The following is a 25,336-nucleotide window of genomic DNA, read 5'->3' as shown; positions in this document are numbered from 1 at the left end:
AGATCACAGAAACTGAATATCTTTGGAATTAACAAGTAGCATGACTTCCACCACCACTTATTTTTCACCCATTACCTAACTTGAGGACTTCTAAAGATTGAAGCTTATGGATGAATTTAGTCAGCATCAACATGAAATCTATAATTTCAATCTCTTCACCACACAGTCTTCTTCCTTTTAAAAACTTGAATTAATGTCATGCATAGTCTAATTTGATTTTTAAGTATCATCATATATATTATATATTATACATATATATCATGATAGATAATCATTTTCATATGTTATCATATTTGAAACCATACTGGTCTCTCTGAGAACCCCTACATGAACTATCAGTATTGCCAAGTCACAGAATTTTAGGAGATGGAAGCGATTCACAAGTTTTGGAATTAACAAGTAGCATGACTTCCACCACCACTTATTTTTCACCCATTACCTAACTTGAGGACTTCTAAAGATTGAAGCTTATGGATGAATTTAGTCAGCATCAACATGAAATCTATAATTTCAATCTCTTCACCACACAGTCTTCTTCCTTTTAAAAACTTGAATTAATGTCATGCATAGTCTAATTTGATTTTTAAGTATCATCATATATATTATATATTATACATATATATCATGATAGATAATCATTTTCATATGTTATCATATTTGAAACCATACTGGTCTCTCTGAGAACCCCTACATGAACTATCAGTATTGCCAAGTCACAGAATTTTAGGAGATGGAAGCGATTCACAAGTTTTGGAAATCAGGTGCCAAAAGAAAACTTGTCAGATTAGAAATCAGCTAAAATGAACTCAAACCCAAGACTCCTGATTATTACTCCAGTGCCCTTTCCATCTGACCACATGGCCTTTTTCTACAACCGAGAAGGCAAATGCTTGAAATATAAATCATTACTGCCTGTCAGTTTTATTGGACTCAATGTGAGACAGGTTTTTAAATCTAATTAGTAAGTTTTAATAAATCATTATTAATATTATGAGGTTCCAATATTAGATAGTAACTTAAAATTATCTTCTGTGTCATATTTAGAGCTATCACTTAAATCACCAGGCCTCTGACCAAGCAGTTCTCATCATTATTCTAGTATTTATATGCAAATGATAGTCTAATAACTAGACTATCTTGCATACAGATAGTCTAGTATCTATACGCAAAGAAAACAGGGAGTAGAAGAAAAAAGATAAAGAGCTGAAGATAACTGTGGAGACCATATGATAGTGTTATTCATCAAAATCATAAATTATCAGGTCAAATCACATCTGTATTCCAGTCCTGGTTCCCCCATTGTGCCAACTAGTTGTATCAACTTAGTTTAATTACTGAGCATCTCAGAACCTCAGTTTCTCAGGTCTGGCTATGGGCAATAATAATACCCACCTCAGAGTGTTATTGTGAGTACTGAGTGAGAAAAAGTATATAATACTTCCTACAGTACCTGGAACTTAATGAAACATTCAACAAAAGTTGGCCAAATTTGAATATCTCTATAGAGAATAATAATATTTAAAAAGGTCATATGTGGGAATGATTAAGAAATCCCCTCACCAAAGACAAGGTGTGTTCCACAGACAAGCCTTTTGTAGAATAGCCATAAGGATCTTTATAGGGAATCTTCATTAGTCATCCATCCCTGAGGTCATCAGCTCCAAGTGAATGAATCACCTCTCTGCTTAGTTCAACAAAGAAGAACCTTGGAAATAGCATTTTCTTCCCTCCCTGCAAGACTGGAAGCAGATTGTCATGTACCCCACAGCTAGAAAGAGAAGCCAAGATGGAAAAGTGCTCAGTCTGATTAAGCTTATTTACTGACTCATCCCTGAACAGTTGTGCTTGTATCAACATTTTGTATATCTGAAATGCACATACAAATACACATAGATGGGGTGAGCATACATACATATATGCACACAGACACACATCTACACACAGGGTCGACCTCTTTTAAAGACAATGGAAAACATTTAGCTATCCCTAGAGAAAAACAGAAGTTTCCTTTACTTTTGGGAATTCATTTTCAGATTTGGGGAGAAAGATTTACTTTCCAAATTGTGTTTTTCTTTCCACAAATATTTGCTTTCCCTGGGCATGGAACTAACAAAATAGTGTAATCATGCCGGACAGCAAGAAGAAGACAATAAACATCTAAGACTGGCTCTGTACTCGAGGATGGCAGAGATAAGTTATTGTCCCTGCACTATCTATCCCTTACACCTAGCTCAGTGACATGTCATGAAATATTTTAGTAAATGAACAAAGATGAATAACTTCCCAAGTGAACTTCAATACATATTAATTTTGAGCGAGACAAGTACTATCATCTCTACTGTCTAGAGTCAACATTAAAAATTCTTCTTTCTATTTCTGGCTTCTTTTACTTAATATATGGTCACCAGGTCAACCAATGTTGTCACAAATGTCAGGATTTCCTTCTTTTTCAATGCCTGAAAAATATTCCATGAATCACATTTTCTTTATCCACTTATCCATTGATGAACACTGAGATTGATTCCTTAACTCAGCCACTGTGGATAATGCTGCAGCGGATGTGGAGGTGCAGATAACTCTTCAAGATACTGATTTTATTTCCTTTGCATATATAACCAGAAGTGAGATTGCTGGATCGTGCTGTAGTTCTATCTTTAATTTTTTAGGTTCCCTTTTCTTCATACCCTCAACAATATTTGTTATCTCTTTTTTGAAAATAGCCATTCTAACAGATTTGAGGTGGTATTTCATTGTGGTTGTGACTGGCATTTCCCTGCTGATTAATGATGTTTAGTATCTTTTCATATACCTGTTGGCCATTTGTATATCTTTAAAAAATGTCTTCTCGGGTCCTTTGTCCATCTTTTAATGGAGTTGTTTACAGTTTTTTGTTAGTTTGTTTTTTGGAGTGTTTTATTTGTTTGTTTTGCTGAATTGTATAAGTTTCTTATATATTTTACATATTAGCCCTTATAAGATATATGATTTACAAATATTTTCTTCATTCCATAGGTTGGCTTTTTGTTTTATTGACTGTTTCCTTTGCTATATAGAATCTTTATACTTTGATATAGCCCCAACTTGATTAGTTTTGCTTTTGTTTCTATGCTTTTGTTATCACATCCAAAGATTTATTGCCAAATACAAATGCCAAGGAGCTTTCCCCCTCTTCCAGGACTTTCTAGAATTTCAGGTCTTACCTTTAAGATTTTGAATTGATTATGCTGAGTGAAATAAGTCAAGCAGAGAGAGTCAATTATCATATGGTTTCACTTATTTGTGGAGCATAACAAATAACATGGAGGACATGGGAAGATGGAGAGGAAAAGGGAGTTGAGGGAAATTGGAAGGGGAGGTGAACCATGAGAGACTATGGACTCTGAAAAACAACCTGAGGGTTTTGAAGGGGCAGGGGTGGGAGGTTGGGGGAACCAGGTGGTGGGTGTTAGGGAGGGCACGATTGCATGGAACACTGGGTGTGGTGCAAAAACAATGAATACTGTTACACTGAAAAGAAATTAAAAAAAAAAAAGATTTTGAGTTAATTTTTATGTATATACTTCATTCCTTTGTGAAAAATAATTTTTATTTCTTCAGGCCTATTAATGTTAAGGAACCTTCTCCATCCTTACTCTTCTAGTATTTCACCAAGTTTTATCGAGGTAAAATAATGCATTAGACCAATAGTTACTGAGTACCTATGTAGGGTTACTGGAGATTCAGCAAAGAAAAATATAGATCCAATCCATGCTCTCATTATATTTTAACTAGATAAAGGGGATTTTTAAAAAAGGTCACACAAAGAAGTTCACTTCAAACAGTGATAAATGCTATGAAGAAAATAAAACAAAACAGAGAGCAAATGTTTAGGAAGAATGATCACTGAAGGCCTCTCTGGGAATTGAGATTTTGTCAAAAGTCCCATCTATAGGGTGAAGACATGGGACTGCAGCAGTTTAGGAAAAGGCCAGTAAGGTTAGAGTACTATAAGAAAGGGGAGCATCATATCAGTTATGGATACTGGTAAAGAATTTGAATTTTATTCTAAGCACGAGGGAACCACTGAAGGATTTTAATAGGTAGTTCAGAATCGAAATGATCAGAATTATGCCTTAAAAATATGTCTTTTAATACTCCTCAAACTGAACGTGACTGGGAGAAAATATACAACCATACTAAAGCTTTGATTTTAAATTCACAGCCATAAGCCATAAACTTTATGCTGCCCACAAATTATATATTTCCTTGATCCATTATCACTCCCATTCTTTCAGATAACTTCCTCCTCTATCATCAAATCAATAATCCCGCCTCATTTCCACTCAGTTGATGACCTGTTTATCTCATCAAGAAAACTGAAGCCATCAGAGGAGTATTTCCACAGATTTTCTCAGCCCCATCTATGCAGCTACCAGCATCAGTGTTTCCTTCACTATCTTTTCCTGTTTAGAGACACTGCCCATAAAGCTTCATTAAACTATTTACATGCTAAATTACATTTCCTCGTATCTGCTCACAGATGTCACGTAAGCATGTTTGCCTCTCTTAAATTCTCAGTTTTTCCTCCCCCTGATGGAATATTTCCATCAGCATAGGTACAGGCTTTTAATTCTCCCATCTTAGAAACACTCTTGACTCCACTTTCTCTACCATCTACTACTCTGTTTCTCTGCTTCTCTTTACAGCAAAATCCTCCCCAAAGATTTGCTATACCGGCTTCCTTCAATTCTTCTCTAGGCACTCTTATATGCATTTTAATCAGATACTCACTTTCCCACCATCACTACTTTGAAACTATCCGTTTCAAGGTACCTGCGATGTCCACATTTCTAAATCTCAATTTACATCTTGCTGTGGCCAGTGAGCTACTCAGCTGATTGTTTTGTCTTCCCTGACATTCACACTGTTTGGTCCAAACATACCACTCTTAGTTTTCTTCTTACCTCACTGGTCTCTCTTCAGTCTCCTTTGGAGTTTCTCCTCTCCCTTCTGAAATCATAATATTGGGATAGTCCCGACTCAGTATTTGGCTACCATTTCTTCTCTTCATGGATGATGTCATCAGTCTCATAACTTTACATGTCATCAATATGTCAACTTATCCAAATTAATATCTTCAGCTGAGAACTCCATCCTGAACTTCAGACTCTAATATCATTTCTAGCTTTTCATTTGATATTTCCATCTGCATGTCTAAGAGAGATCTCAAATTTAAACATTCAGAATTGAATTTCTGATATTCTACAAAAATATACACCCTTCCCAATCTTTCCCATCTCAGTTGATGATCATTCCATCTTCCAAGTTGTTCAGCAAAAACAGTTAGATTCATCTTTGACTTCTGTTCTTCTCACGCAATTCAACTTGGGTTGAATATATACACAAACCCATCCCTTCTCATCACTTCCAGTGCTGTCACATTAGACTGATTGCCATTATCTTTGCGAAATTTTATTGCAATAACTTCCAGACTAGGGTTTTGTTTTATTTCGCTTCCACAGTCGCCTTCTGTGGCACCATAGCAACCAGGTGGGCATTTTCTAAATGTTAAGTGAGATCATAGCCCTTCTTTACTCAACACCCTACAGTGTTTTCCCACTGGAAAATAAAAGCTACAGTCTTTAAAATTGACTATAAGATCCTATATCCTTGGCCTCATTATTTCTCTCACTTTATCTTCTACCAGTTTCAACTTTCACTTACTTCACTTCCATTACACTGGCCTCCACGCAGTTCTTCAAATATGTCAGACATGTGAGAACCTAAGGGCTTTTGCTCTTGCTGTTCTCTCTTCCCCAGATACTCTTTCCCAGTTATGCATGTGGCTAAGACTTCCAACTCATTCAGTTTTTGCTTGAATAGCTTTTTATCAGGGTTGCCTACCCTGAACACTCTATTAAAATTATAGCACTCCCCGTTAAGCATTCTTGTTTTCCCTTATCCTGCTATATTTTTACCATATCAATTCTTACTTAATCTGCTTATTTATTTATTTTAATTTATTATATCATCCCACTTGAATGGTTCTTTAAGGCCAGGAACTTTTATCTTTCTCATTCACTGTTGAACTCCCATCACTTACAAATAGGTCTGGCACACAGTGGGCTCAATAACTATTTTATAAGGGACTGAATGAAAGTAAAATTAAGTTTATGTCTAATCTTAAAGAGGTCAATATTATACTAAAAAAAATCAGAAGAATACCAACAATATGATTTAATTTATATAAAGATCAGAAACAAAAATTTTAAAATATAGCGCCTTTTTTCAAAAAGAATGACCTTTATCTGGAAGTTACTGGAAAGGGTGGTATAATTGGGGACCTCAGCTTTCTGTTTCTGGTCGCAAGGATATAGGTAGTCATTTTATTATTGTTCTTTAAGCTATGCATAAACATTTATATTTTTATTTATATATAAATATAATTCTATATTACTTTTATTAGAGCAAACCTTTTATTCTGTCTTGTACTATACCTCTTCCCTATATGCTGAATTAGAAATTACTTGAAAAAATAGAGTCTACCCTATGTGTATTTTTATCCACCACCAAACAACACACAATGGTATAGCATATCCTTTCAATAACCTTTTAACAGAATCTAGTAATTTACTCAAACAAACAGCAAATAAATGTTTAGACATAAAATTTTCTTTATCAGTTTCCCTTAAATTCTTCAAGGTAAATTTAAAAGGATACCTTTCTGATATAGTTTTTCCTATTTAAGTTATAATCGTGTAAATAACATGGCATTTGATTCTATCATGATCATTATTATTACCATTATTGACAATGGTGGTGGTGAAACAAGGTGTTTTCTATTGTTAGGAGAAATTGATATCTTATTTACTTGTTGCTGTAGATTAGGCACAAATGACAGTATCAGGACCAACCAGTACTCCTAATTTTATTCTTCATTTGTTATACAGTATTCCAGGTGTACTGCTGTTTCTGAAACAGCCAAGAGGTTGGGAATTAAATCTGGTAATCTCATTCTTTGCATGTATAGGCACGTTTGGTAACACAGCAAGAATCAACACAAATGAATCTATTGATCTATTTCAAAATTTGAGTACAAGCCAATTTAGAGTCAGATTTATTAGATGTCAAGTGTAGCAGTTGTAGGAAGATCAGTAACATAATTAAGAACACTGTTGACTGTTAGAAGGAAAGTGAGGGGGTATTTTTTTTTCCTGATACAGAGTAAGAAATGCTAGTTGAATACCAATAATTTGGTCATCCATGAAAGTAAAAGTCACATTAATATTAAGTCTATTAATGGTCTTTAAACTCTGCCTATTTGGCACTGAGACTCTCTGACAGGTTACTACTTTATTGTAGTCCCAAAGAATGCTTCCTTAAAAACTTTTTACACTCTCTTCCATAATATAACATCCTGATTTTTCACTACCTTTCTAAATAAAATCTCGTGCTAAACATTTCCTATGAGAGAACACAAAGTACAGGAAACCATCCCACCAAATTGATATTATAAAACCACCTCATCAAGAAATAAAAGCTACTTGTTTATACAACCAAATTAAAGGCAAATGACATAGTCTTCCTTTTGTGTTTATACCAACCCAGCAGTCAACTTAGCCTCCAGAAATAAATGTTAGTCTTCAATTATTTTCATCTAAACCATTCAGTATTTAGCTTATTCCAGTACATTCTAAGCTATCATACATTTCAATATATCTCCATAAGAACAGCTTTCACCTATTATTTGAATATTTCTGCTTTTATTTACCAGTCAGTCTCTATTATTTCCAAGTGCATTACCTTTGCTAGTTATATCACACTCACAATTGTCAACCTAACATTAACAACACAAACCCCTTAAATCTTATGCATCCTTTAATTTCCTACTTTTCCTTGTCAGCCAACCCTCTGGAAAGAACAACTCATGCTTACTGCCTTGTCTATTTCCTTGCTTCTCTTGAATTCACTTCTTACATCTCCCTTGCTGAAATGATGGTGGTCACTTCTTACTTGAACTACTCAGAGAAAACTTTGCACTCTCTGCTACATTAGGCACCACTGACCCCTTGCTCCATTCTTAAAGTTTCCACTTGCTTGGCTTCTGTGTCCCTGTTCTTGCACTCTTATTCCAGGTCAGTTCTTCCTGCTTTCTTTCACAAACTCTTCCTCAGATGCTCACCAATAGGATATAAAGAACTGATTTACAATACTTCCAGGAACTCTAAAAGGATTGAGGTGTGCTAATCTTCACCACTTTGCCACCAGCTAGATGTGATATCTGGAGATCAAAAAGCCATCTTGGTCCCCAAGGTTGGTCCATGTGTTGAGGGGAGAGGATTAACAAAATAGAAGAGGATGTTAATAATAATGTAGCTTCACCCTACAACCCAATAATTGCATACTGGGTATTTACCCCAAGATATAGATGTAATGAAAAGAAAGAACACATGCACCCCAATGTTCATGGCAGCAATGTCCACAATAGCCAAACTGTGGAAGGATCTTCAATGTCCTTCAACAGATGAATGGATAAAGAAGATGTGGCTCATATATACAATGGAATATTACTCAACCATCAGACATGGATGGAACTGGAAAGCATTATACTAAGTGAAATAAGTCAAGTAGAAAAAGACCATTTTCATATGGTTTCACTCATCTGTGGAAGATAGCGTGGAGGACCACAGGAGAAGGGAGGAAAAACAGAATGCAAAGAAACCAGAGAGGGAGACAACCAGAGAGATTCTGGACTCCAGGAAACAAACTGGGGGTTGCAGAAGGGAGAAGGTGGGGAATGGGATAGCCAGATGATGGGTATTAAGGAGGGCATGTGTTGTGATGACCACTGGGTGTTATACACAACTAATAAACTGCTGAACACTACATCAAAAACTAGTGATGCACTATATGTTGGCTAACTGAACATAATAAAAAAGAAATAATAATGTAGCTTCTTCCCAGTACTTGCAGCAATCACATTATTTTGATATTTTGACACCTTCAGGGGTACTTGCTGGCTGAGAAGACTGCACATCCCAAGGCTAATTCCTAGAGATAACAAATAACTAGCTGATATGCATTTCAATGGAGAGCTCACATCCCCAACTACACACCAAGACAATTTTTACCCCTGCCCTAAATCAACCCAGGGCCAGGTACCAGATAAGTACCTGGATATCTTTGTCCCAAAGCCCACCAGAATTATTCAAATTAGTTGATCCTAGATTGCTAACCTAGCCTTACCTTGCCTTCCCCACAGAAACCCCCCAAAATGTTGAGACCTATGCTTTCCTCTCACTCCTGGTTTCTGCCCTCTGACCAAATTTGGTGCTTCTATGTGGCCCTGCACAGTATGCCATGCCTCTCACTTCTAATGGAACTGCAAGTAACAACAAACATTTCTTTCAATGACATTGACCTCGCCCTGTCATCATTCAGTCACCTTTATAAGTAAAGACCCCCAGACAAATCAGCCCTGTACTTTTACATCTGAACTTTATTAATAAAAGTAGTGCCAGAGCACTACTAAATAGAGCACTATTTACCTAAAGAAAACAAAAATAGTAATTCAAAAGGATACATGCACCCCGATGTTTAGAGCAGCATTATCTACAGTAGCCAAATTATGGAAACAGCCCAAGTGTCCATTAACTGATGAATACATAAGGAAGATATGGTATATATAAATGGAATATTCAAATATACATATTCTACATATATACATATATAGGATGGAATATTATGAAATGGAATGTGATATATATATATGGAATGGAATGGAATATTATGGAATTGATGGAATATTACTCAACAATAAAAAATAATAAAATCTTGCCATTTGAAATAACACAGAGTTAAAGAGTATTATACTAATTGAAATCAGTCAGAAAAAGAGAAATGCCATATGATTTCACTCATATGTAGAAATTCAGAAATAAATGAGCAAGGGGAAAAAACAGAGACAGAGAGACAAACCAAGAAACAAACACTTATCTATAGAGAAAAAACTGATGGTTACCAGAAAGGAGGTGGGTGGGGGGGTGGATTCAATGGTGATTCAGATTAAGGAAAGAAGTTGTCCTGATGAGCACCAGGTCTTATATGGAAGTACTGTATCATTATGAGGTACACCTGAAACTAATATTACATTATATATTAACTAACTGGAATTTAAATAAAAATTTTTTAAAAAAGAAGACATAACCTCTGTTTTGTTTAAATAGCTATTATTTTCAGTCAAATACTTACAGTTAAATATTTACACATTTATATTTACAGCCAAATACTCTAACATAGACATATGCCACTTGTACATTCCCTTCAAATACAGCATGTTCAAATCTCGCTATTATTCTGTCCCCCTCAAATATGTTCTTACTTCTATTCTTTCTTTTCAGATAATATTACCATGATGTAAGATAGTCATCCAAACCAGAAATCCAACAATCATCTTAGAATCCTCCATCTTCATGACCACATTCAATAAACAACCAGGGCTTTTGCATTTTACCAGCTTCCTACATATTTCTTGACTGTATCGCTACCCTGCTGTGCATATTAACTGTCTGTGCCTTGTACTTCTTTCCTCTACTAATAAATAACACTGAAAATAAAATAAACATTATCTATTAGGGCCTAAGAGCTCCCTGCATCATTTGCTCTTTTACTTGTACAACTTTACCTTTTTCTACTACTTTCTTCTCTCCTTACCCTTCAAGGCACAATGTCCTCCTTTGTGTCTCTTAATGAAATTGATCTTATTCCCATCACAAAGCCTTCAAACTAGCTATTTACTCTGTTTAGAGGACTAATCCTTTCCCCAAGCTCTTCACATTAACCACTATGGTCAGGACAGGGGAGGACATTTTCAAGGGCTTCAACTAACCCTTTGATTATAATGGTCATTACCCCATAGACAAACTTGTACAAATCAGAAATTCTTGCCAGTTGCTAATTATATGTGTCCTAATTACACATTCAAGATCTAAGGAAATAATTGCAAATGGACCTAGAGACCTCTAGAGTATGTTTTGAAATGTAAAAATGTGAAATTATTTTAGGTGCCCTCAGTACCAATGTCAGTTTATACTTCATTACTAGTAATCCTGCTTATTCATCGCAAAATTTTCCTGGCAAATGACATCAGGTCTGTTTAATAAAGGATCAAATGAGTATTTATTTTACATATTTCTAAAGGCATTAAGGATTATTTTTCAAGAGCTCACCTGAAATGACTAGACTTCGGGTCTGTGGACTTAGATTTGAAAATTGAATGAAGGGCCACAATTTTCCATTTTAATAGTTACCAACTTTCCACTTGTCAGCTTTCTTGCTAAAAACTCCATGATTATTAGCTAATGTCATAGCTCTCTGTAGTTCAAGGCACCTTTTTCTTCTTTCTAGACTTCTCACCTATTATGGCTATTATTTTTACCTTTCCTCTTACAGTAACGTACCTCCACCTGGCTTCTGTAATTTCGTAAGGTGGAGGAAGGTAGAAATGGGGAGTAGTTGTTTAACAGGTACAAAGTTTCAGTTTGGGTTGATGAGAGTGTTTTGGAGATGGATGGTGGTAATGATTGCACAGCAATGTGAATGTACTTAATGATACAGAGCTATACATTTAAATACAGTTAAATATTAAATTTCCCATAATATATATTTTATCACAATAAAAAAATAGCAATCCAAAACTATAATCCTCATAATCATCACTGCTCCCATTGAGCATAGTTATAATAGTTGCTTTAAAGTCATTATCTGATACTCACAACATTGGGTCATCTCATAGTTGGTTGTGTGTGTGAGAGTGTGTGTGTGTATGTGTCCTGCTTTTTCCCTGGAAATTTGTCATATTTTTCTCCATTTCTTTGCATTTTGAGTACTTTTGGATTGCATTCTAGACATTATGGATTTGGGATTTGGCTTCTACAAGTTATGCTTCCTACATATTGTGCTTTAGTTTATTTTTCAGTCTTCATGTTGTCGTTTGTTTATTTTTCTCTGAGTTTCCAAGTGTCATCAGGGATCTGGCTGGTGTGGGCTAATGGCACCATATCAGAATAGGATGCTCCTTCCACCTTTCTGTTTGTTTGTGGAAATGTCAGCAAGTCCCAGCCAAGAAATCAGAACCACTTGCGTTTATTCAGACGTAAGGACTTTAAATATAAGTAAATTGGTTTCACAGGTGATGGAAGGTCTGAGAAAACAAAGAGACTGACATCATCTAAAAGCTGCTGTCACCCTTAGGATTGGAAAGGCAATGGAAAGAGATGTTACCAGAGCCCAGATGTCAGGGCTCTCTGGGAAGAGCTAGAACATCAGAAGATGCACCACTGGGAATATGGTGGCAGTTGTTCCTTCAGGCTTGGAGCGACAGACAAGATCATTCACAGCCAAACATGTTGCAAGAAAAGGCAGAGTGATTTGGAGCAGAATACCCTGGCTTCTCCCCTCCTTTCACCTTCCAATCTTCCATCAGTACCCTACATTGAACAAACCTTCCTGGAAGCCAGAGTGAAAGTGAGCCAGGGAAATGTACTTTCTTAACACAGAGAAAATCAAGGGAAGGTAGGAAAATAAATTTGAGTCAAACAAGCATTTGCTGGCACACCAAAGTAGTCTGAAGTAAATCCCAGACATCTATCATTTTACCTATAAATACTGCACTTAAAAATTTTAAAATGTACTCAAAAATCAAAGTCTATATAAAACAGCAAATAGCATCAATTGTCTTAAAGCTTGATATTTGCCAGAACTGTAGGAATGACTAGCATTTGAAATTATTAATTCTCAAAATACAATTTATGTCACATAACTCCAATTATTGGTATAAATGAATAAAAAGCCAGCCATTGTCCTGTCCATGTCTTGATCGCCAATCAAGATTAAAAGACACAGATCAAAAACAGATGAACACAGGGGAAGGGAAAGAAAAATAAAATAAAATAAAATAAAATCATAGAGAGAGAGAGAGACAAACCATAAGAGACTCTTTATGTAAGAAACAAACTGAAAATTGCTGGAGGGGAGATGTGTGGAGAAATGCAGTAACTGGGTGATCACCATTAAAGAGGGCATGTGAAATAATGAGCACTAGGTGTTATACACAACTGATAAATCACTAAATTATACCCCTGAAACTAACAATATGTGAACTAACTTGAACTTAAATAAAATCTTTAAAAAAAAGAGACAGATCAGAGCCAGGAAACAGGGGTCAAAAATAAAGGAAACCCACACTTAGATACATGAGTGACATACTGAGTATGATGGGTAAGAAGCTTTCTTCTTCCTAATTGCAAACCCAGAAAACCCCTGAAAATCTAGGATATGCAGTTCACAAGGAAATGAACTCCTACTTCTCCAACATTATAACACCAATTTCTGACAGAGTGGGTGTTTTTTCCCCATCCATAAATCTTTAATAGCAAAACATTTCAGGAGATCTGTCAATATGTGCTCTCTAACATGCCTCAGATCTTTCGCTCTCAAGTAGAATATACCTTGAATTCTTAGGAAAAACAATTAATAATAAAATTGGCAATAAAAAAATTTAAGACCCTTTATTTTAAAGTCATACTCAACCTAGAATATTTTCACAAAATATTAAAATTCCCCTATTCATATTTTTGTAATTATTTAAAACAAAACCAATGTGCATCCAAAGGCATTTTTAAAAATCCATTGTTGTATAGGTAATTTGAACTAGGACTCAATTTTTCTGAAAAAAAAAAAAAAGACATAAAATAAAAAGGTTATGGAAGATTGTGCATTTTCATTCTCTTCATGTTCTCTTTATATTTTTTAACATAAATGTTATAAGTCAGCCTTTAAGTGGAATCTTAGGCTAATACTTTATAAGTCACTATATGTAATTAAGATCCAAATACTTTAAGTCATTTGCCTATGTAAGTATTTTTTTACATGAAGTAAAACAAACACAAGAGTAAGCCACTATAATTTGTTAGGGAGGAGGATAAGAACAGGGCTTGACTCAGTTAAAAGTGGTTTATACAGACTATTTTACTCTGGGGATAGAATGAGTCCATGCAATTTTTAGGCCAGTTAACTGCTGCATAATTAAAGTTTCCAAATAGGTCAGTGGTTCTCAGACTCCCCCAGCCCAAGCAGAAGTGACAAAGCTGCATGTGACACAGTTTCATCAGCAGTCCCGGACTTGGCTGCACAGCTGTAGCATAATGAGAATTAGTTCTCCTTTAACTAGCACTAACTTTAGTCTTTATCACAACTGAGCTCACCATGAGTGAGAAGTAGCTAAGTTTCTACTTAAAGAATATATTTTCCCTCAGATGCAAAGAGCAGTTATAATGATCAAACTGAAAACAATGTATGCATCTCTTTTCCCATTTTTTTGTGGCACAGATACACCTGGGGAAGCATAAATATTGCAGAAAGCACTCAGAGCTGACATTTTAACATTCCCAGGAAAATACGTGCACTTGCTTTAGTGCCTTCACAGAAATAGAACAGCCAATATAGTGCTTTGCACAGGTGTAATTTGTCAATTTTATCACACACGGGAAACAGTACTGTCTACTGAAAAATATTCTCTTTGGATGTAAAGCTAACCAACCCCCCCCCCCAAAAAAAAGTGTTAATCACAGTTGAGAGGAGCAGGAAGGTCAATCGTTAACTACAGTTGCTCAAAGAGATTTTTCCCCAACCACACCTCAAAAGGGAGAAGGTTGAAGGGGAGGAGCTGCCAAGGAGAAAGAAGGAATGGAGGGAGGAGTGAATTTAAACCATGGATTCCTTTTCCTCACAAGCTTCCTTCTATTTGATCCTGACACTTCCTAAAGGTAGTTACATGACCTAGATTTCACATGGGTCTCATATAAAAAATCAAAAGACTTTACAACAGAATGTGTTTATGAAGCAGTCACCAAGTATATCTTTCGTACTGATTAATCAAACATGACATAAAAGAATCAATGTCAAATCTTTCCCAGATACTTTCACAATTTAGTATTTAATCATCGTTTTCAGCATCAGTAAAATTTGATAAGCTCCTACTTGACTTATAGGACTTTAGATTTTTCTTTGCTCCACATCACTCTTTACAGAAATTACCCCATCTTGGAACAATACAGATGGTTTCACCTAGGAAGCAAATGAAGCCAAACTGTGTCAAGCCAAGCTACAGACCTTTGGTTATGTGGTTTGGATCCTGCACAAAATATTTAAATAGACACTGGACTAAAAAATAAATAGATTGGCTAATCACTATATATAAAATATACTAATTATCATTAGTCATCAGGGAAAAAAATTAAGATCATAATTAGAGACCACTCTACACCTAATTGAACAACTAGAATCAACACAACTGACCACACCAAAGACTGAGACAGATGTGGAGCAGCTGGGACTCCCATATACTAATGATGGGAGTGGAAGATGGTATTAAACAGTAAGGCGGAAAAAAGGAGTTTGGTCAAAAAAATGAAACTTTTCTCATCAAGTGAAGCATTCTCGTAAGTGAAACCCAGCAATTCCACCACTCGATCTTTTGATCTTTGACCAAGAGAAGGAAAAACATGTGTTTAGAAAAAATCTATCCATAGAAACAATTGAAATGCCCACTGACATTTAATTGGAAAGGGGAGAAAAAGCTGGTGTATTCATAAATGGGAAAGCAATTTGGCAATAAAGGGCAACAAAAAACTGATCTACCAAATGGATGAATCACAAAAATATGGGGAGTGAAAAAAACAGACACAAGAGTCCACAGTGTATAATTCCACTTACATGAAATTTTTAAAAAGACAAATTAAAACTACAGTGTCAGGAAATAAATCAGCAGGTGCCATGAGCAAGGGAAGGGTTGGGGAACTAACTCCAAAGAGCATGAAGGAAATTGGGGGGCAATGGAAATGTTTATCCTGATTGGTTTTGTGGTTAATGTGTGTATATATTTGTTGAAATTCATAAAAACTGTAGATTTATCTAGTATGGAAAATACACTAGCTTCCAAGGACCCTATTTTCAGAATCATACTGTATCTTTCTTTAATAATTTTGACTATTCACTACCACTTCTTATGCACATAATTTCAGATATATCATCCCTCTTAACCCTTACAAAACACACCCAGGCAGGTGTGTCAGCAAACGTGTATAATACTGCAACAGTATATCCTAAGTGGGCAATTTTATCTTGGTCTCTTTATCTGTATCACTTATAAGAATCAGCTCATCCTTTATGCCTGGAAGGATAAAGCCTGGAAGCATTTCTTAGACACTAGAACATTAGAATATTACTCAGTAGTATTATAATAGTACTTAGATCACTAGAATATTAGAACACTAGAACATGAGAATATTAGAATATTAATCAGCCATCAGAAAGGATGAATACCCAACTTTTGCATTAATCTGGAGGAAATTATGCTGAGTGAAATAAGTCAATCAGAGAAAGTCGATTATCATATGGTTTCACTTACTTATGGAACATAAGGAATAACAAGGAGGACATTAGGAGAACAAAAGGAAAAGTGAAGGGGGTAAATCAGAGGGAGAGATGAACCATGAGAGACTGTGGACTCTGATAGACAAACTGAGGGTTTTAGAGGGTAGGGGGTGGGGGGATGGGTAAGCCTGGTGGTACGTATCAAGGAGGGCACATATTGCATGGAACACATATTGCATGGAGTGTTATATGTAAACAATGAATCTTGGAACTCTACATCAAAACTTAATGATGTATTGTATGGTGACTAACATAACACAATAAAAAAATTTTTTTAAAAATTAGCATATCCTTGTTTTGTTTGAAATCCCACCTTAGCAGCTTCCACTGGAATCAGAGCACAGTCAGTAAAATCTTCAAACAAGTGTTAATGAGGCAATCATTGCAGGTATGTTAATTAGAACATTAACAAAACCAACAAAAACTAACCTGGATGTCTACTGTTGGTAATTTTCTATCCACAGTTATCTATTGATATCTAGCCCTCAGAGTCAAGGGCTTACAACAACAATGTATTATATTTCATGATTCCATGGGTTGGCTGGCCTCAGCTGGTTGGCTCTTCTGTTGGTCTCACCCGGTCACTTAAGCATCTTTAATTTATTACTTACTTGACTGAGACTAGGGGGTCTAAAATGCCCTCACTTTCACATCTGGGACCTTCTTACAGCCTAAGTTTTGGAACTCATACAATGTCATTTCTACTAATTTCTACTAGCTAAATTAAGTCATAAAGTTTGCCCAGATTCAAAGTAGTAGACCAACCGCCCCTCTAGCTCAAAAAAGCAGCAATTTTACATTGCAAAGCAACATGTTTCGGAGTCCCTATTACAATGAACTTCTGCATCTGTTCTGTATGGCTACTCAGATAATCTCAAGTTCTGCTGCCCCCATTCTGACATGGGCACCTAAAAAATAAATATACTTTCTCTTATCTCAAACTACACATGGAGGAACAGGAGAAATAATAAAAAGCATACAGTCTAGTCACAACGAGCATTAGAAGGTAGAAAAACAATAGAACAGAACTGGCAGACAATATCCTCTCCCTCCTGCACTGCCTAAAAAACATTATTTCTCAGAGTACAGGGTACCACTTTCCATTCAAGGGGGAGCAACCGTTTATTGTGGGGAACTATACTACAAATTGCTTCAAGCACTTAGGAGCCTTTCAATCCCTTGGGTTACTGGAGTCAAGCAACTAGGGTCAAGGGTGGCTTCGGAAGCCAGAATTGGCACAGAGAAGCAGGAGACTTATTTAGGGCTTGCTCCTTTTAAAGGAGTTTCGTGGACATGGAGGTGCCACCCTAAACATGATATATATTACCCAGTCCAGCTCACCAAGGCTGACAAGACAACTAGAATTCAAAAAAGAAATCATGCTTATTTAATAAGCAGGTGGTGAGGAAAACACATAGGTGATATCTCCTAGGAAGGTGATGGGTGAACAAAGTACAACAAAAAGTTCATGAAGAAACTGCAAATATATTGTAATCAAGAGAATTAGAAGAAAGTGTGAATTAGAATTAGAAGCAAGAACTCAAATTTTTAAATTTGTGCGCTTGTGCAAGGAAAACATAGTGTGATATCTCAGGAAAGCCTCAAATGACTAGATTTTAGTCCCTTTAATCATGAATATATTAAGCCACTTGAGTCCCCTGCATTTTAGAACTGGTTCCTTTTAAACAGCCTCTAAGTCTCCCTAACTTATACTATTTTAAAGAGAAATGTAGTCACCCTAATTGCATGGTTTCCAAAGTTAATGATTTCCTAAAGCAATAGAGTTATTACAAATGAGTCCATCTTCCTTTCTTCTAATATCTTCCCTGAGTTGAAATTAATTTATATACTAATGAGTATTAAAAGTAAATCTTCAAAAGCATCTTTGTAGGTGGTATCTGGCTCAGACATTTATATTCTGTTTCAGGAAACACAACTACAAAGAAGGAAAAAAACAACCTTTTAAGGTAAGTCTCATTGAATTGACATCTTATACAAACAAGTATTAATGAGACAATCATTGCAGGTATGTTAATTAGAACATTAACAAAACCAACCAAATTCATCTTTCATGTGATTTTTATGTTGCTTTTATTATAGAAACACAGAATCTGAGATCCTTTCTTACATGCACATACAAGCAACAACAAAAATATAAAAAGGATAAAATTTTATAAGAAAAATAATATAGCTTACATTGATTTACAAAATGGAGCCATCCTGGGGCGGGGGGGATTTACTTTGCTAAGGATAGAAATTCAGTAACATTTTCTCAACTAATGGAAAGTCATTCCATGACTAATTGAATGAAATGAACCAGAAAATTTTGATATAATCACTTGTGGAATTTCATTTTCCTTTTCAGGGAAGGAGGTAAAACATTATTTATAAGAAAAGTCCAAGACCTTCTTGCTAGATCTAACAATTGTAAATAATTATGCCCCCAACTTGCAACCACCCAAATATATAAATCAGTTAATAACAAACATAAAGACACTCACTGATAACAATAAAATAATAAGAGATCATAATGTCCCACTCATAGCAAGGGACAGATAATCTAAGTAGAAAATCAACAAGGAAACAATAACTTTCAGTGATACACTGGATCAGATGGACTTAGGAGATATGTTCAGAACATTTTATCTTAAAGCAGGAGAATACACATTCTTTTCCAGTTCACATGGAACATTCTCCTGAACTGATCACATATTGGGTCACGAATCAAGCTTCAACTAGTATGAAAAGATGGAGATCATACCATGCATAATTTCAGACAACAGTATGATGAAACCTGAAGTCAAGCACAAGAAAAATTTGGAAAGACCACAAATACATAGAGGTTAAAGAATATCCTACTAAAGAATGAATGGGTTAGGGGTACTGGGGTAGTTCAGGTGGTTGGGTGTCCACCTTCGGCTCAGGTCATGATCTCAGGGTCCTGGGATTGGGCTTTCAGTTGGGGTCCCCTCTCAGGGAGGAGTCTATCCCTCTCACTCTGCCCCTCCCCCTTCTCATGCTCTCTCTCTCTCTCAAATAAATAAATAAAAACTTTTTAAAAAATGACAGGGTTGGGGGGAGGAGTCAAGATGGCGGAGAAGTAGCAAGCTGAGGCTGCTTCAGCTAGCCGGAGATCAGCTAGATAGCTTATCTAAAGATTGCAAACACCTAAAAATCCATCGGCAGATCGAAGAGAAGAAGAACAGCAATTCTGGAAACAGAAAAACAACCACTTTCTGAAAGGTAGGACCGGCGGAGAAGTGAATCCAAAGCGACGGGAAGATAGACCCCGGGGGGAGGGGCCGGCTCCCGGCAAGCGGCGGAGCAACCGCGCACAAAATCAGGACTTTTAAAAGTCTGTTCCGCTGAGGGACATCGCTCCAGAGGCTAAACCGGGGCGAAGCCCACGCGGGGTCAGCGTGGCCTCAGGTCCCGCAGGGTCACAGAAGGATCGGGGGTGTCTGAGTGTCGCAGAGCTTGCGGGTATTGGAACGGGAAAGCCGGCTACAGAAACAGAGCCGACAGTAAGCTCGCAGCTCGGTGTTACCTTGAACCGATCGCAGGCTCGGTGAGCTCGGAGCGCGGCTGGAGGTCAGGCAGATGGGAGTAACTGGGCGCTGTTCTCTGAGGGCGCACTGAGGAGTGGGGCCCTGGGCTCTCCGCTCCTCCGGGCCGGAGACCAGGAGGCCGCCATTTGTGTTCCCGTCCTCCGGAACTCTACGGAAAGCGCTCAGGGAACGAAAGCTCCTGAAAGCAAACCCGAGCGGATTACTCACCCCGGCCCCGGGTAAGGGCGGTGTAATTCCGCCTGGGGCAAAGACACTTGAGAATCACTACAACAGGCCCCTCCCCCAGAAGATCAACAAGAAATCCAGCCGAGACCAAGTTCACCTACCAAGGAGTGCGGTTTCAATACCAAGGAGAGCAGCAGAATTCCAGAGGAGGAGAAAGCCAAGCACGGAACTCATGGCTTTTTTCCTGTGATTTTTTTTTAGTCTTGCAGTTAATTTAATTTTTTCTTTTTCATTTTTTTTTTCTTTTTCTTCTCGCCTTCGGGTAAAATTTTTTTTTTTTTTTAACTGTTACCTTTTTCTTTTTTAACGATTTTTTACTAGTTTATCTAATATATATATTTTTTCTTTTTTACATTTTTCTCAGGTGTTTTCTTTTTTAAAAAAAATTTTTTTTCTTTTCTTTTTTTTTCTTTCTTTCTTTTTGAACCTCTTTTTATCCCCTTTCTCCCCACTCACGATTTTGGATCTCTTCTAATTTAGTTAAAGCATATTTTCCTGGGGTTGTTGCCACCCTTTTAGTATTTTACTTGCCCCTTCATTTACTCTTATCTGGCCAAAATGACAAGACGTAAAAATTCAACGCAAAAAAAAGAACAAGAGGCAGTACCGAAGGCTAGGGACCTAATCAACAGACATCGGTAATATGTCAGATCTAGAGTTCAGAATGACAATTCTCAAGGTTCTAGCCGGGCTCGTAAAAGGCATGGAAGATATTAGAGAAACCCTCTCGAGAGATATAAAAGCCCTTTCTGGAGAAATAAAAGAACTAAAATCTAACCAAGTTGAAATCAAAAAAGCTATTAATGAGGTGCAATCAAAAATGGAGGCTCTAACTGCTAGGATAAATGAGGCAGAAGAAAGAATTAGTGATATAGAAGACCAAATGACAGAGAATAAAGAAGCTGAGCAAAAGAGGGACAAACAGCTACTGGACCACGAGGGGAGAATTCGAGAGATAAGTGACACCATAAGACGAAACAACATTAGAATAATTGGGATTCCAGAAGAAGAAGAAAGAGAGAGGGGAGCAGAAGGTATACTGGAGAGAATTATTGGGGAGAATTTCCCCAATATGGCAAAGGGAACGAGCATCAAAATTCAGGAGGTTCAGAGAACGCCCCTCAAAATCAATAAGAATAGGCCCACACCCCGTCACCTAATAGTAAAATTTACAAGTCTCAGTGACAAAGAGAAAATCCTGAAAGCAGCCCGGGAAAAGAAGTCTGTAACATACAATGGTAAAAATATTAGATTGGCAGCTGACTTATCCACAGAGACCTGGCAGGCCAGAAAGAGCTGGCATAATATTTTTAGAGCACTAAACGAGAAAAACATGCAGCCCAGAATACTATATCCAGCTAGGCTATCATTGAAAATAGAAGGAGAGATTAAAAGCTTCCAGGACAAACAACAACTGAAAGAATTTGCAAATACCAAACCAGCTCTACAGGAAATATTGAAAGTGGTCCTCTAAGCAAAGAGAGATCCTACAAGTGGTAGATCAGAAAGGAACAGAGACCATATACAATAACAGTCACCTTACAGGCAATACAATGGCACTAAATTCATATCTCTCAATAGTTACCCTGAATGTGAATGGGCTAAATGCCCCTGTCAAAAGACACAGGGTATCAGAATGGATAAAAAAACAAAACACATCTATATGTTGCCTCCAAGAAACTCATTTTAAGGCCGAAGACACCTCCAGATTTAAAGTGAGGGGGTGGAAAAGAATTTACCATGCTAATGGACATCAGAAGAAAGCAGGAGTGGCAATCCTTATATCAGATCAATTAGATTTTAAGCCAAAGACTATAATAAGAGATGAGGAAGGACACTATATCATACTCAAAGGGTGTGTCCAACAAGAAGATTTAACAATTTTAAATATCTATGCCCCCAACGTGGGAGCAGCCAACTATATAAACCAATTAATAACAAAATCAAAGAAACACATCAACAACAATACAATAATAGTAGGGGACTTTAACACTCCCCTCACTGAAATGGACAGTTCATCCAAGCAAAAGATCAGCAAGGAAATAAAGGCCTTAAACGACACACTGGACCAGATGGACATCACAGATATATTCAGAACATTTCATCCCAAAGCAACAGAATACACATTCTTCTCTAGTGCACATGGAACATTCTCCAGAATAGATCACATCCTCGGTCCTAAATCAGGACTCAACCGGTATCAAAAGATTGGGATCATTCCCTGCATATTTTCAGACCACAATGCTCTAAAGCTAGAACTCAACCACAAAAGGAAGTTTGGAAAGAAACCAAATACATGGAGACTAAACAGTATCCTTCTAAAGAATGAATGGGTCAACCGGGAAATTAAAGAAGAATTGAAAAAAATCATGGAAACAAATGATAATGAAAATACAATGGTTCAAAATCTGTGGGACACAATAAAGGCAGTCCTGAGAGGAAAATATATAGCGGTACAAGCCTTTCTCAAGAAACAAGAAAGGTCTCAGGTACACAACCTAACCCTACACCTAAAGGAGCTGGAGAAAGAACAAGAAAGAAACCCTAAGCCCAGCAGGAGAAGAGAAATCATAAAGATCAGAGCAGAAATCAATGAAATAGAAACCAAACAAACAATAGAACAAATCAACGAAAGTAGGAGCTGGTTCTTTGAAAGAATTAATAAAATTGATAAACCCCTGGCCCGACTTATCAAAAAGAAAAGAGAAAGGACCCAAATAAATAAAATCATGAATGAAAGAGGAGAGATCACAACTAACACCAAAGAAATACAAACTATTATAAGAACATACTATGAGCAACTCTACGGCAATAAATTTGACAATCTGGAAGAAATGGATGCATTCCTAGAAACATATAAACTACCACAACTGAACCAGGAAGAAATAGAAAGCCTGAACAGACCCATAACCAGTAAGGAGATTGAAACAGTCATTAAAAATCTCCAAACAAACAAAAGCCCAGGGCCAGATGGCTTCCCGTGGGAATTCTACCAAACATTTAAAGAAGAACTAATTCCTATTCTCCTAAAACTGTTCCAAAAAATAGAAATGGAAGGAAAACTTCCAAACTCATTTTATGAGGCCAGCATCACCTTGATCCCAAAACCAGACAAGGATCCCACCAAAAAAGAGAGCTATAGACCGATATCCTTCATGAACACAGATGCGAAAATACTCAACAAAATACTAGCCAATAGGATTCAACAGTACATTAAAAAGATTATTCACCACGACCAAGTGGGATTTATTCCAGGGCTGCAAGGTTGGTTCAACATCCGCAAATCAGTCAATGTGATACAACACATCAATAAAAGAAAGAACAAGAACCATATGATACTTTCAATAGATGCTGAAAAAGCATTTGACAAAGTACAGCATCCCTTCCTGATCAAAACTCTTCAAAGTGTAGGGATAGAGGGCACATACCTCAATATCATCAAAGCCATCTATGAAAAACCCACCGCAAATATCATTCTCAATGGAGAAAAACTGAAAGCTTTTCCACTAAGGTCAGGAACACGGCAGGGATGTCCATTATCACCACTGCTATTCAACATAGTACTAGAGGTCCTAGCCTCAGCAATCAGACAACAAAAGGAAATTAAAGGCATCCAAATCGGCAAAGAAGAAGTCAAATTATCAGTCTTCGCAGATGATATGATACTATATGTGGAAAACCCAAAAGACTCCACTCCAAAACTGCTAGAACTTATACAGGAATTCAGTAAAGTGCCAGGATATAAAATCAATGCACAGAAATAAGTTGCATTTCTCTACACCAACAGCAAGACAGAAGAAAGAGATATTAAGGAGTCAATCCCATTTACAATTGCATCCAAAACCATAAGATACCTAGGAATAAACCTAACCAAAGAGACACAGAATCTATACTCAGAAAACTATAAAGTACTCATGAAAGAAATTGAGGAAGACACAAAGAAATGGAAAAATGTTCCATGCTCCTGGATTGGAAGAATAAATATTGTGAAAATGTCTATGCTACCTAAAGCAATCTACACATTTAATGCAATTCCTATCAAAATACCATACATCTTTTTCAAAGAAATGGAACAAATAATGCTAAAATTTATATGGAACCAGAAAAGACCTCAAATAGCCAAAGGGATATTGAAAAAGAAAGCCAACGTTGGTGGCATCACAATTCCGGACTTCAAGCTCTATTACAAAGCTGTCATCATCAAGACAGCATGGTACTGGCACAAAAACAGACACATAGATCAATGGAACAGAATAGAGAGCCCAGAAATAGACCCTCAAATCTATGGTCAACTCATCTTCGACAAAGCAGGAAAGAATGTCCAATGGAAAAAAGACAGCCTCTTCAATAAATGGTGCTGGGAAAATTGGACAGCCACATGTAGAAAAATGAAATTGGACCATTTCCTTACACCACACACAAAAATAGACTCAAAATGGATGAAGGACCTCAATGTGCGAAAGGAATCCATCAAAATCCTTGAGGAGAACACAGGCAGCAACCTCTTCGACCTCAGCCGCAGCAACATCTTCCTAGGAACAACGCAAAAGGCAAGGGAAGCAAGGGCAAAAATGAACTATTGGGATTTCATCAAGATCAAAAGCTTTTGCACAGCAAAGGAAACAGTTAACAAAACCAAAAGACAACTGACAGAATGGGAGAAGATATTTGCAAACGACATACCAGATAAAGGACTAGTGTCCAGAATCTATAAAGAACTTAGCAAACTCAACACCCAAAGAACAAATAATCCAATCAAGAAATGGGCAGAGGACATGAACAGACATTTCTGCAAAGAAGACATCCAGATGGCCAACAGACACATGAAAAAGTGCTCCATATCACTCGGCATCAGGGAAATACAAATCAAAACCACAATGAGATATCACCTCACACCAGTCCGAATGGCTAAAATCAACAAGTCAGGAAATGACAGATGCTGGCGAGGATGTGGAGAAAGGGGAACCCTCCTACACTGTTGGTGGGAATGCAAGCTGGTGCAGCCACTCTGGAAAACAGCATGGAGGTTCCTCAAAATGTTGAAAATAGAACTGCCCTATGACCCAGCA

Source organism: Mustela nivalis (assembly GCF_964662115.1).
Source record: "Mustela nivalis genome assembly, chromosome: 14".
In the NCBI taxonomy this organism is placed as follows: Eukaryota; Metazoa; Chordata; class Mammalia; order Carnivora; family Mustelidae; genus Mustela; species Mustela nivalis.
This window is presented reverse-complemented; position numbering follows the sequence as displayed.